We start from the raw sequence: 12,821 nt of genomic DNA on the forward strand, positions 1-12,821 counted from the left end.
ACCCTAAGCAAGGCTGAGTAAGCTCAGTATAAGCTAAAAAAAGTAAAAAGAGTAACAGGATAATTACTATGTCACAGTGCACAATGTTATCATTTTTAACATAAATTAAAAGTTTAAACCACCAGATTAGGCTATCATGGTTCTTCTTTATTGTGATATTTAACTGCGCATTTCAGAGCAGTATATTGGCAATAAGGCTGTTTTGGCTTATTTTGTGTAGCTTAAAGGGGTGGTTGATTGCTATTTCACTTTTTTAACGTTAGTTAGTGTGTAATGTTGCTGTTTGAGCATAAACAATATCTGCAAATTTGGGGTGCTGAATGTTCAATGCAAACGGAGATAATGTGTTTTAAAAAAAAACAATGTGTTTTTTAAAAAAAACGAAGCATTAACACATGTTAGACTGCACCCCATAAACACAATCAAGCCTAGAAAAAACAGTCAATCACCCCTTTAAGGACAGACCCTGCTCAAAATGCCATTATTGATGTCAGAAGGAGTTTCTCAATGCAGCGATAAAGGGGAATTAGTGCGCTAGCGGGGGAAAAGGAGTGTATCCTTTTCCAGGTGTCTAGTCATTCTCTGGAAGAGGAAATAAAGGACACAATAGTAAAATGTAACATGCTACTGATGTCAGAGCGAATCAGACAATTTAAGAATCGATCAGATTGGTGTTAGAACGACCAAAAGAGCAAATTCCACAGAGAGGCCCCGGATAACAAGACAATGTCATAAATCTGTCCACGATACCCTGGCGCCATGAGTCTGAAGCAAACCTCTTTCACAGAACAGTTTGCAACATTAAAACAAAAGGAGCACTTAATGATCTGAGATGACCAAACACCCGAGAAGAGATGATGCCAACCCCTCAGAGGATGCCAACGCTCAGACAACATACAGAATTACCTAATTATGCCATAAGTTAAATATATTAAGTTTCTGCAATATATAAATATATTGTGGAAACTTAATTTCCTGTAGAGCTGCTTTGCTACGATTTGTATCATAAAAAGCGCTATACAAATAAACTTGAACATGAACTTACTGATAATTCCAACTCAGGAAGGAGATTGTCAAATTTGGGGCAAGTAACCAAGATTAATGATCAAAGAGATGCACAGCATGCCCATCACATGTAAATCCATTCTATAAGTCATGAGCTTCCTTAGATTGACTTCCCCCAACCACACAGGACAAGAACCAGACTGAAATTCCTTCCAAATGCTTTTTGATCTTTGTTCTTCACAGAATACATTCTCACGTCTACAGAATGGCACAGAAACTGTTTTATGCACCAAAATCATCTTAAAAGGACTTATGAGTAACTAATGATTTCTATGCATAACTCCATATTATGTATGTAACCCACACAGTTGACTATCATGTCGTAATCACTCATTATGTATGTATTTTTAATAACTATTGGATAGCTTAATGGTTCATAGTCATGTTTGGTATGTATCAGTGTGAAAATTATTGCTTGAAATGTTTCTTCCAATTCATTCTTTGACAAATGTATCATATTCTGGTTATAGAAATCATGTCTAATATTATACTTTACAAGAGTGGGAAAGTTTGGACCATGTGACTGATAAGATAACATGTTGATTTATGATTTGGGTTAAAAACTCAGGACACCATCAAACCATGCTTTTTGCTTTTTAGTCATTGCTTTTAGCCATGCTTTTTGCCACTGCTGTTTGCTCGTGAATTCTTCGAGCGCCGTTCCAGAGTGCTCTGGCTTACATGCCAGCTGCTACTTAACCACAATGAGAAGAAAAACCACCTAGTCTCGTTATATCCTTTTTCTTTTACTTTAGCTTCTTTTCTTCTCCATTGTGAGTTTCGTGTTCTCAGTTAAAGTTTTGCCGCCACGCCTTGTCTCCAAGTTCAACTTTTCAGCACCTGAAAATAGTCCCCAGCTAGGTAACAAGTTATGATATACCTGGGGAAAACTTCCAGGTGCTGCATAATATCACTGCACCTGCTGCAGCCATGGTACGGCAGCAAAATTACTTGATTACTACGCCGGAAGGAGAGTATAGTTCCTAGACATATCGGCCTAGAAAATCACAACTTTTAATTTTTCATCAGTTTTAGTACACGATGTAACTCAGGGATTAAAGTGAAAAAAATTCTTCTGACTGAAATTTTTTTTCAGGCCAAGTCATATTCCTTTAACCAACACTTTATTTAAATAGTCGAGACCAATAGCGTGGAAGATGTTTTAAACCGCTTTAATATTGCCAGTTTGCGTATTTTAAAAGCTATTTTATCATCTATGAAAAAATTATACATACCTTGACAAATAATCAACCATCAACATAACTTTTCAGTGCATGTTTTTATTTATCTTATAAGACCAAACAATGTTTTGTGAAACTCTTAATAATTAATAATCTTGAAAGTGCACTCTGGTCTTTGACAACTGATTGCATTAAATTAACTAGCGGTTGTGAGATTGTGAACGACAGGTCATGCTCCGCTATGAAAGAACATATGCGCACTTTTAGATCACACACACGGTCGGCCATAGATGCATTAACCCAGGGGCGTAGCCATCATTTCAAAAGTGTGTGTGTGTGTGGGGGGGGGGGGGGGTGTCTAGTGTTATACCTGTTTTTTTGTTGTTGTTGTTTTTTTTCAGTTAACCCTTGTCTAATTGACAGGTTTTATTTTTAATCATACCTTTTTGCTTAATATGCTTTATGATTATATTGTTATATATGATTATAAAGTAGAAGGAAAGAAAGATAGAAAAAAGAAAGAAATAGAACAGCTTGTCACTGGGACAGTACCCTTAAAAGCACATCTTTGTACCTTATTTACCCCAAAAAGTTTCATAGTTGTACATTATGGTACATATTGGTACTCTAATGTACTAATATGCACCTTTTTGAGTATAAGTTACAAAGATGTCCTTATAAGGGTACTATTGTTGACATATTTCAGATTGTATTTTGTGAGTGTTGTATGTAGAGTACATGGCACACAGTAATGGATACTTGCACATTCACATACTTCTTTATTCTGTTCTGTTCTATTATACATTAGTCTGATTACTCTATGTTAAAATAAATATCTTATCATAGACAATGCTGTAAATAATCTTTACCTCTGAAGCCTCACTGAAACTCATTCACTCTCAACTCTGAATTCACTTCTGCCTCTGTCTACAGCAAATAAAGTAGTGTTTGAAACATGTACATACAGGGAATAGTGACATATAGAAGAAAATAACACATTAAGTACACTGCAGGAACAATAACCAATCATTTTTATCCTAAATTATTATTTAACACTTTAGAATGATAAACACATATTCACTATTAACTATGACTTTTGCCTCAAACTCTTCATTTACTGCTTATTAATAGCTTGTAAGGTAGTCGTTGTAGTTGTTAAGTTTAAGATTATGGGATGCAGAATATGGTCATGAAGAATACAGAATTAATATGTTCTTAAGTGCTAATAAACAACCAATATGCAAGCTAATAATTACCTACTGTAGTTAAAAATGATAAGTTGTTCATCATACTAATGTTATTTTTTATTTTTCTATATTTGACTAATTTTGTGTTTTCTATGATTGGTCCATATATAATCCAACAAACGCTTGTGTATTAATAGATTTTATACAATATATAAACAGCCAGGTGTTAAAAGCCACTCTAACAGTTCTTCTCAGCTGTGAAGTTTGTTTTTCTTGCGTGTCGTCCTGATTCTGCTAACAAACCTAGGCTGACTGTTTCTTGTTCATTCTTGACAACACAAAAAAACGTAAAATTAGTGCAATAATGACAGAGCACCCCTAAATGAAGATCGGTCCTGTATCAGATCAGTGCTTGCATACTTGATTGAAATACATCATGTAGTATTGGCAGAGTGTCACAATGCTGCAAACGCTGTAAAATCTCAGTTCAGCATTATCTTTATTCTTATTTGAAGGGTTCTGATAACATACATACCTGTTAAAATAAAAGACGTTACAAAAGAGTTACGGAAAAATACACTGAAAATAAATAAGTGCATGTTTGTCCAGGCAGTTTTTTGTTTTCTCCATATAATGAACATAAAAAATCGCTAATTATTCAACAAGAGTCACTCAACATTGTGCAACACTATTCGGATCCCACATGCCAACTTACGCTGCTTAACTTCTTCGTAAAAAAGGAGTGAAGAGTTTCTTGCCGCTTTGAACTCATCTCGAGCTCTAATGAATGATGGAGACAGCGCGGGACCGCGGGCGCGAGCCTGGGCATGTCGTGACGTCACAAACTGAGTGACTGATTGCCATGGAAACGTAAACGTCATGTATAAATGATCCTGTCTCTTTGAATTTTAAATCATTCTGCATTTATATACATTGCTCCATTAAAACCTCAAGTTGCCGAGAACACAACTATCCAATGAAAAAGTGCGGGGGACGAATTTACTTTTTATAAAAAGTGGGGGACACGCGTCCCCCGCGTAATCTACGCCCCTGCATTAACCACCGTTGTGGTACTTGTCGCACCAGGCAGGGAGCATGTGTACTGTAGAGCATTGTGACTAGCTTCTGATTGATGGCGAGCTAGCACTTTTTTTTGCCATTATTGCCATATTGAAGTCTCCTGTGGCATACTGTGCAAAGACACGTACCTGGCTGTTTGATTTTTTTAGCCCACGAACTAAAAGGCTTGCCATTCTCCCCCATTTCGCCAAGCCAAGCCCATCTCCATTTATTTATTACACTTTTATCGATCTCTGATACATCGGAGCCTTCCTGCATTATAAGTGTGTCCATGCTATCTGAAATATAGTTCTACCTCAGCTGTAGCCTGACATGCAAAAAATAAACATATTAGAATAACTTTTAAAATGGATTGAGCACACGGAGCACTTTTTCCGTGAGCGGGAAAAGAAAACCCGGAGTGGATCCAAAGCGGAGTGATTACAGAACGCTTCGAGAGGAGAGAGGAACATGCTTTCACTCCACTCCAGGTGTCACGAGTCCGGGTCCTGTACTTCTCCCTGGCCCCACAGGAGGCCGCTATCTCCCGTTCTCCCGGACTCATCTCCCATATCACATACACCTGCCATATCACACACACCTGCCGCATCATCATCACACTCTGTACACCCACAGCTGTTCCCCATTTGTCACAGACTATTTAGTCTCCCCTCTCCCACCACTCGGTGTGGGTTCGTACTATATTTGTTACTTGTCTTGCCATGTTATCTACCATTGTCTTGAAATGTTTGTTGTGCCGTGTTGGCCTCAGTTTATATTATTAAAAGCTTTACCTGCATTTGGACCCTGACCTCGTCTTTCCACGCCATTCCTGGGGGCGTACCGTGACAGAACGAACCCACCAATCATGGGTCCAGCAGGAAGGTTGCTTGGCATCCGCCAGGGAGACCGGAGCATTGAGGATTACGTCAGGGACTTCAGAGGATTGGCTCGGCAGACGGCGTTGGAGAAGACCTGCCTCATGGTCTTCTTTCACGGAGGCCTGGCCGAGCCCTTCAAAACCCTGATGCCCTACTGGGACCCCGAGGAGTCGCTGGAGAGTTACATTAACTTGGCTCTGTGGATGAGCGGCTCGGGCCTCAGGGTAGAGTTAGCGGCGGCGCCCGCGGATGTTGTCCCCGAGGCAGCGGAGCTCACTTCAGGCCTCTTCAAAGCGGCGGCGCCCGCTGATGTTGTCCCCGAGGCAGCGGAGCTCACTTCAGGCTTCTTCAAAGCGGCGGCGCCCGCTGATGTTGTCCCCGAGGCAGCGGAGCTCACTTCAGGCCTCTTCAAAGCGGCGACGCCCGCTGATGTTGTCCCCGAGGCAGCGGAGCTCACTTCAGGCCTCTTCAAAGCGGCGGCGCCCGCTGATGTTGTCCCCGAGGCAGCGGAGCTCACTTCAGGCTTCTTCAAAGCGGCGGCGCCCACTGATGTTGTCTCCGAGGCAGCGGAGCTCACTTCAGGCTTCTTCAAAGCGGCGGCGCCCGCTGATGTTGTCTCCGAGGCAGCGGAGCTCACTTCAGGCTTCTTCAAAGCGGCGGCGCCCGCTGATGTTGTCCCCGAGGCAGCGGAGCTCACTTCAGACCCTCCCGAGAGCGCGGCGTTCGCTCACGAAGCTCCCGAGACAGCTGTGCTCGCTCCCGTTCCTCCCGAGAGCGCGGGTTTCGCTCACAAAGCTCCCGAGGCAGCTGTGCTCACTCACGTTCCTCCCGAGACAGCTGTGCTCACTCACGTTCCTCCCGAGAGCGCGGCGTTCGCTCACGAAGCTCCCGAGGCAGCTGTGCTCACTCACGTTCCTCCCGAGAGCGCGGCGTTCGCTCACGAAGCTCCCGAGGCAGCTGTGCTCATTCACGTTCCTCCCGAGAGCGCGACGTTCGCTTACGAAGCTCCCGAGACAGCTATGCTCGCTCACGTTCCTCCCGAGACAGCTGTGCTCGCTCACGTTCCTCCCGAGACAGCTGTGCTCGCTTCCGTTCCTCCCGAGAGTGCGGCGTTCGCTCACGAAACTCCCGAGACAGCTGTGATCGCTCCCGTTCCTCCCGAGAGCGCGGCGTTCGCTCACGAAGCTCCCGAGACAGCTGGTCTCGCTCTCAGCGCTCCCGAGGCGGCGGTGCCTGCCTGGTTTGTTCCTCCGGTCCCACCCTGGCCGTTCGCTGGAGTTCCTGTCTGGCTGGAGTCTCCCTGGTCCAACCCTCCGAATCCGCCCCGGTCTCCTGCTCGGCCTCTGTCTCCACACGGACCTGGCCCGCCATCCCTCCCCCTGTTTCACCATCCCCCGGTTCCACCTCCCTCCAGACTTTTGCGGTTGGTGGAACGTCTGGAAGCCGTTCCTTAGGGGAGGGGTAGTGTCACGAGTCCGGGTCCTGTACTTCTCCCTGGCCCCACAGGAGGCCGCTATCTCCCGTTCTCCCGGACTCATCTCCCATATCACATACACCTGCCATATCACACACACCTGCCGCATCATCATCACACTCTGTACACCCACAGCTGTTCCCCATTTGTCACAGACTATTTAGTCTCCCCTCTCCCACCACTCGGTGTGGGTTCGTACTATATTTGTTACTTGTCTTGCCATGTTATCTACCATTGTCTTGAAATGTTTGTTGTGCCGTGTTGGCCTCAGTTTATATTATTAAAAGCTTTACCTGCATTTGGACCCTGACCTCGTCTTTCCACGCCATTCCTGGGGGCGTACCGTGACAGAAGGCTTTGATCACATCCCCCTCAGCAGGCTGAATACACCTCATCTTTCCTTAATTTAAGACCTATTCCAACTGAAATTAAGACATTTATTACACCATTTGAGAAATGTAAGCCTATTTACGGCCTTAAAATTGTGAAAAGTGAATTTAAGACATTAAGGACAGGCGGAACCCTGCTATTGACGGAAATCCGTCATAGACTCGTTGCAATTAACGGAAATCCGTCGTAGCGACGGAGAACTTTAATCCCTGTGTAACTACAGAAGAGTCAAGTTTTAAATAGGAAAAATATCTAAACTCTTTGGTCATTTTCAATGTTGGGCTAGCTACTTGGAAAATGTAGTGAGCTAAGCTAACAGTTACTCCTCATTAAATGAAGCTTCACTACACTAAAGCTACAGCCCTGGGAAATGTAGCAAGCTAAGCTACAGCAACATAGCAAAAGTAGTTTACTACATCCAAGCTATTTAAAAAAAAATTGACCTGTTTCCCTTACACTACATTGAGCACAATGACAGATATTATTCTTATATTTTTTTTTGAAGAACTCCTTCCTTCCTGGTAGGATGCTAAAACTTCACAGCGATTTTCTAAACATTAAGGAATGACATCACATTGAATATTACAATCTTTCTGTTACATTGCTGCATATATTAAACATTTCCCACTCTGATAATAAATAAATAATTAACCATTGTCTGAAATTTACTGACGATTCCACTAATGGTATACTTTTATGTGTCCACACTATGCAGTGTTACTGTTACATTTTCGAAAGTGTTACATTTTTAACAATGATTTCATGTTAATTCAACACTATATATTGTTAAAAGTTAACAGTATTCAACACTTAACGTTGTTGTCACACTGTACTGCTGTTAGTGTTAAATTATAGTATTCAAGGGTAACACTTTTTGTGTGAAACACAAGTGTTGTGTCAATATACAACATGAAGCGTTGAACTGATATTTAGTATTAACACTATTTCTACTTTTCTTAGGCTTGGTATCACAGACAGAGCTTAGACTAAGCCAGGATTAGGCCATAGTTCAATCAGGACATTTAAGTAATTTTTATTAACATGTCTTAGGAAAAAAACATCACTGGTGTGCATCTTGAGACAAACTAATGGAACTGATTATATTAAGATCAGTCAGTGCAAGTTTATTTCAGTTGAAACATCTTAGAATTACATTTTAGTCTGGGACTAGGCTGAAGAAACTGGGGGATAGTGATATTTAATGCCAGTTTATCAGGAAGTGACAGTTTTCTCTTTGACTCGTTGGACGGAAACGGTGCTTATTTGCAAACGTTTTATGCGATATTCCAATTTTGCGCATATGTTAAATTTGCAACTTTGAATGGAAATCCGGCTTGGGTCATCCTCACTGAAGATTGCAAATTTGTTTTGTGTGTTGAACTGATAATTCCTGCAGCAATTAATTCTCAGTTTCACGTTTATTAATAGATTTAGAATTTTCCACAGCAAACTGTACACAGATTCCCTCTGTCTTCATAATGTTTAAATCCTCACAAGAGGCTGGAGGATTGGACCAAACCATATCATCTTACTTCCTCTGAATGAAAAAGAGAAACAAGATGAATGTTCACCTAAACAGAATTGAGCTGTAAACACAGCCAAGTTTCAGATTAGCGGTTTCAAAATGATCGTAATATAGTTGTATCTGAAGAGCATGTTTTCTTGTTGTTGTTTTTTTGTGCACAATTAGTGGTTCAATCCTTGCCTTCAGAAGCAATATGATAGGTGAGTGTGATATCAATATTTAGGTCCATTTTTGCTATAAATTTCTCATCACTTTCCCATCTGAAAATCACATGTGGAACCTGTATATTTTTCCTTTCAGATGTGAAAGTGTTTAAAGGTAATTCACTGGAGTCATTACCTTGCTGAAAACAGAAGGCACGACTGGTGATTGGTCTGCCGATTTGAAATAATTGTCACAAAAAAAATTGCGTTTTTGTCTTATCCCGAATCACTACGGTACACTTACACTATATTGCCAAAAGTATTGGGTCATCCCCTTCTAATGAACAGGTTTGACTACTTTAGTAATTTCTGCGAGTACAAATATTAATGTTAAAGCATATAATGATATTCTAGAGAACTGAGTGCTTCTAATTTTATAGCAACAGTTTGGACAGGACCCTTTTCTATTCTAACATAACAGTGCCTCTGTGTATAAGACACGGTTCAGAAAGACATGATTGATTGAGTCAGTGTGGAAGAACTTGACTGGTCTGCAGAAAGCCAAGTCCTGATCCCAGCTGAACACCTCTGGTGTGACTTTATATGCAGACCTTGAGCCAAAAACTCATCACCAAACACCAATGACTTGTACATATGGGTAAGGGTTAGGCACGTGTAGACACATCCAAAACTTTCAACAGAGATGGAAATACATGAACTATGCTTTCATCTTTGTTGCCACAGTTTTGTTAGTGTCTTTTTCTGTTCTAAAGAAGGGGGTGTCCCAACACTTTTGTCCTTATAGTGTCTATACAAGTCATTGGTGTTTGGTGATGAGTTATTACACTATTGCAGTTCCTAAAACCATTATGGAAATGTAATATATGGCACATATTGCCCTAAATGAAGTACAATAGTTACCTATAAGGCCATATATAATTTTCACATACATACATTCTCTTGGTAGATGAAGATATAAGTTCATAACATGTACATAATTCTCAGAGTAAAATTTGCATATGCATTTATATTCCTTACTGTTTATTATTCTCATCATTAAAGTGCATATTGTAGGTTAAAACATTTTTTCAAATGAATATATAACCTTGTATGAAAATACCACATGAACCGTTAATGCAGGATTTGAAAATGTTTTACAAGACGCGAGGGCACAAATTTAGATAAAAAAGTGAGGCTTTCATTGACAGAGTTCTCAAAAACCGCTTTTTTTCAACATCGTGTCATATTACGTCACATAAGGGAGTCGTGTGCCGCGCTCTGCTTTGAGCGCGCACGAGTCAGTGTGTTTTCGGTAGTTATTTTTATTTCAATTTATCATTGTCATGGTAAATTATTGTTTGTGGAGGTTGCACAAACTCCAGCCTGTCAGGACATCGAGGCTCTTCCGGGCCTTGGTGCGTTAGTGCAGCTGAAGAGACTGGACTTCACTAATGCATCTGCTTCAAACACCGCGGTGTAATTTAACGATCACTTTACACTGGAGGATTATCATCCAGGCGATATGAGTTTCACATGAGATGCTGAAGCAAGAACTTAGTGAGACTCGGTGCGGTTCCTTCGGTGTTCGGCCGTCGGCGGGAGACATGATGCTCACGGATCCGGCAGAGATGCAGCTCCACCAAAATGTCAACTGTACATCAAAAGTCTTGTTTTTTTGGTTTTTTTACATTTGTTAACTACCAAATCAGTGAACATAATTATTTAAATAATTAGACAATGAGATGTGTATAAGTTGTTGTAAAGCACCGCAGCTAGCTTGTAAGCATTTGCAATATCGTTATATTTAAAACCGTGTAAAAACGTTACCGTATGAGCATAAGTTAACCTCATTTTGCTAATATTATTACCATCAAGTCTAGTGACAGCTTAGTGACATTGTTTGCACAGCTAATTGGTAATTTGTTTTGTCATGTTGTGTGTTTTTAAGGCTTTGGGAGATGGGAGTGTGAAGATCTGAAGCAGAGGATGACAGCTGTTATGAACCACCTCTACTGGACCACAACTTCACTCCTAATGGAGACGCAGATGTGATGGAGGCCAAGTGGAAAAGCATGGTCAGCAGTGAATGTGATCTAAACTTGTGTTTGCTTCTCCCAGCATATGCTGTCTGAGAGAGGAATACTGCAGGTCACCACAGGCTCCACAAGAACACAGCACTGTCATGTCCACTACACCTGCTCCTCTCTCCAGATCCCTCCAGTCATGTCCACTACACCTGCTCCTCTCTCCAGATCCCTCCAGTCATGTCCACTACACCTGCTCCTCTCTCCAGATCCCTCCAGTCATGTCCATTACACCTGCTCCTCTCTCCAGATCTCTCCAGTCATGTCCACTACACCTGCTCCTCTCTCCAGATACCTCCAGTCATGTCCACTACACCTGCTCCTCTCTCCAGATACCTCCAGTCATGTCCACTACACCTGCTCCTCTCTCCAGATCCCTCCAGTCATGTCCACTACACCTGCTCCTCTCTCCAGATCCCTCCAGTCATGTCCACTACACCTGCTCCTTTCTCCAGATCTCTCCAGTCATGTCCACTACACCTGCTCCTCTCTCCATGTTGGTGTATATCTAGCACAGCCTTCACCATTTAACACACTTTAACAACACATTAGTGTGATACCCAGACTGAAAGATTGTTAAATGTTTTTAAATGGGTCAGATGGTATTTCTTTTGGTAGTATATGTTTGGTGCATCTACATATATATATATATATATATATATATATATATATATATATATATATATATATATATATATTAATATATATATATTATTTACATTAATATTAACAGTTGAAATTTACATTTATATTAACAGTTGAAATGTTGTGTTTTGAGTTGGGTATTAACAGTGTCATAAATAATGTTAATTCTAACAGTGTCATAAATAATCATAAATAATATTTATGATTTAGTGCTGTATAAATAAAACTGAATTGAATTAACCATAAATGCAAATCTGCTTGATTGTGATTTATTTTTTATTGATTGTCAACCAAATGTGGCCATTCAAAACCTTTATAAAGTCCTCCTTCCTCTTTAAACTATCTTCTAATGGCTGACACAACACATGCACCATAGGCCCAGCAGACAACTTGTCTGTATGCTATCATTATTGATTGTGTTATACCAATGGCATCTAAAAGTGTTACTTATAGGTAGTCATGACCTAAATAAAGTTAACTTGTAATTGAGAATCAAAATTATTCAGACTGTTTTAATATTACAATCTTTAACAATGTATTTATACATGTATACAAGTATTTAGCTTAGAATAATAAATGATTTCTGCCCTAAAACATGTGTCTGCTGGCCTGGAGAGGTCTATGCTCCTGACTGAAGTGCATAAAGGCTATCTGTAGCACATATGGGTTCAGACAGCAAACCTCAAAGCCTGGGTGTAGAGTCAGACACTGCACATCAAGTGTGGGGGTCACATTCTCCACTAAGACCCAGTATGTAGCATATCTAACTCCCTGCAGCACTGACTTTCCTCAGCTGTGACCATGGCCTCGCATTTCCCACACAAGCACCTATGAATCAAAAACATGTTTATCTCTCTCTCCTGCGGTGATAAGAAACCACTATCACGTAACGTTAGTGTGGGATATTAACGAGTGTGACATGCCTGATCGACGCTTATTAGTTTCTATTACTGGTAGTATCAATACTAGCATTGCTATTGCCTGATTACATTAGCTAACGTGTGTATATCTGTAAGCTAACACTGGTCTCTCACCAAACACCTGCCCTGTTCTCCTCACATCAACTCAATTAGTCTTCTCTGACTGTTGTTCTGTCTAATCCTGGCCTGTCCTGCTCTCTTGGCTGCATAGCAGGCTCATCATTTTATCTTTGGTCCGTCATACGAGTGTAAATACACATTTAACAT

The 12,821-nt window shown here is 41.0% G+C and overlaps 1 protein-coding gene across 1 annotated transcript in view; it reads right to left on the bottom strand.

The window, feature by feature from the left end:
* LOC306858939 (uncharacterized protein) overlaps positions 1 to 12,821 on the bottom strand; it is a 429,579-nt gene that overhangs the window by 22,611 nt on the left and 394,147 nt on the right. The gene's annotated exons all lie outside the window — the stretch shown is intronic.

The sequence above is a fragment of the Barbus barbus genome, assembly GCF_936440315.1.
Source record: "Barbus barbus genome assembly, chromosome: 39".
Classification (NCBI taxonomy): domain Eukaryota; kingdom Metazoa; phylum Chordata; class Actinopteri; order Cypriniformes; family Cyprinidae; genus Barbus; species Barbus barbus.